This window comes from Ptiloglossa arizonensis, chromosome 3, assembly GCF_051014685.1.
Source record: "Ptiloglossa arizonensis isolate GNS036 chromosome 3, iyPtiAriz1_principal, whole genome shotgun sequence".
Taxonomy (NCBI): domain Eukaryota; kingdom Metazoa; phylum Arthropoda; class Insecta; order Hymenoptera; family Colletidae; genus Ptiloglossa; species Ptiloglossa arizonensis.
The window spans coordinates 10708018-10709977 of record NC_135050.1 but is presented as its reverse complement, the minus strand read 5'-3'; positions in this window follow the sequence as shown (position 1 = coordinate 10709977).

The window sequence follows — 1960 nt, the reverse complement described above, 5'->3', positions numbered from 1 at the left end:
TTCTTCGTATGCCCCGGAGCAACGATTTACAATCACGAATACTATTTTTACCCGTTCAGACTTCTCAACGAAGCGCGCGTAATTTGCAAACCGATTCTATTCTATGAGAAAAAATTCTATTCCACACTTTTCGAAGAAACCCTGCTGGCGTCGTAAACCCCAGAATGGACCATCGTGAACCCGTTCGATCGGACCTATTGCGCGTCAATTTAATCTTACACGATTATTTCAAAATATCCGTAGCGTCTATGTTCGCGATAACGCGAATTGGTACTTACAAACTCGCCTCGAATCGTTCGACGATCGAATAATGAACGTGTCTCGAATGCACTCGGCGGACTATCGTCTAATCCTCGCAACGATCGGGGATCGACCGTGTTCGCCCTAGAAACGACCGAATTTTTTACAAAGATCGTATCGCGGATCCGGTGACGAATACTTGGCGATTCTTCGAACGTGATTTGCCCTTTAATTACCCGAAAGAGACGGATATTTCCTCCGGGACAAAGCTTGCGTAACGGTGGATTATTAAAAGGATCAATTCCGAGAACTGACCGCGTCGTTATCGGGGTAACGTTTTTGCGGTGTTATTGCTCGCGAATCGAGCCGTGCAATCGTCTCGTACCTTGCAAATGTCTTTATTAGCGAAACGATACCACGAATCAATCGCACGTTTCATCAAGATTTGCACGAGAGATCGAACAATCTCTTCGATTTACCTTCACTCGCGGAACCATTTTACTCTCGATTGCACCGTTCATTGCAGGACACCTCGTATACGAATTCAAATACAGGCCCGTCGTTAAATATCGTTCGGTGTACTTTCATATTTCAATCCTATTACGCTTCGTGGTTTAAGTTCATTGGACGTTCTCACGCGAAGTTTCGGCCACCAGAGAATCCTGAAATAGAGAGGGTTACGTTTTTTTGCTATCACTCTTATCGTTTGATTCCACGAAGCCAGTCTCCCCTGGGAATACGTGATAATTTTTCACAGGCGTTGTTTCTTGTTAGACCGAAGCTCTCTATTGCGTGACACGTTCCGTGTAATCACATCAGTGATCCTTTTTTTTTTCGAGCATTTATCATTCAGACGATTTCCTATTGATCGACATCGAGTATTCCATTCGAATAGATTCTCCTCGGTCGTAAATACGATATACCGGGAACAGGTGATGGCTGCTCGGTTCAAATATTTCACTTCAACACGTTGAATACCAACTCTAAGCTTACAACGTTTCTTCGAAGTGATCGCAAGGAATGAACTCTAATACCGGTCAACTTTTAACTAACCTTACTGTCGTTTGCAATGTTGTAAAATAACAAGTATTCTGACGAACTATTGAATATTTCTACTTTTTACGCTGCAGTTTGAACAAATTTCAAAGACATCCGTAGACGTGGGAAAACTGGCGCGATAGTCAACGTGTTAAATAAATTTGTATCTTCGGTAGCTTGAACAGGTGGTAATTTTACGAGTGAAAATAAATCGCAAAAAAGAAACATCTTTTCGTTCGAAGCTTCGTTTACGAGGAAATCGAGTTCGAAAGTGTATAAATAATACGTTTGTCATTAGAGAATGCTAAACTTTCGAGTTTGAAAATTCGTAGTTGATACATTTTTAATTATTATCGGGTAACACCCAGCTACCGAGTTTGAAAATTTGTAGATAATACATTTTTTTGTATTATCGCGATTACTGTAGCGAGAACTGTTACAATTCGATCGATGAGAACGTACCGACATTAAGAGTAATCGGTGGCCGAAGATAGAATGCAAATATTCGACGACGAATACGAAAGTGTAAACGAAAACGATCGTGCTACAATTTTCAAACTGGTTTTTCTCGTAAACGAAGCTTCAAATAGAAATATGTTATTCCTTTTTTCTCGACTTTGAAGAACTTAGACCTTATTTTCGCACGTATAATCACCATCTGCTCGATGGTACCACTTATCCG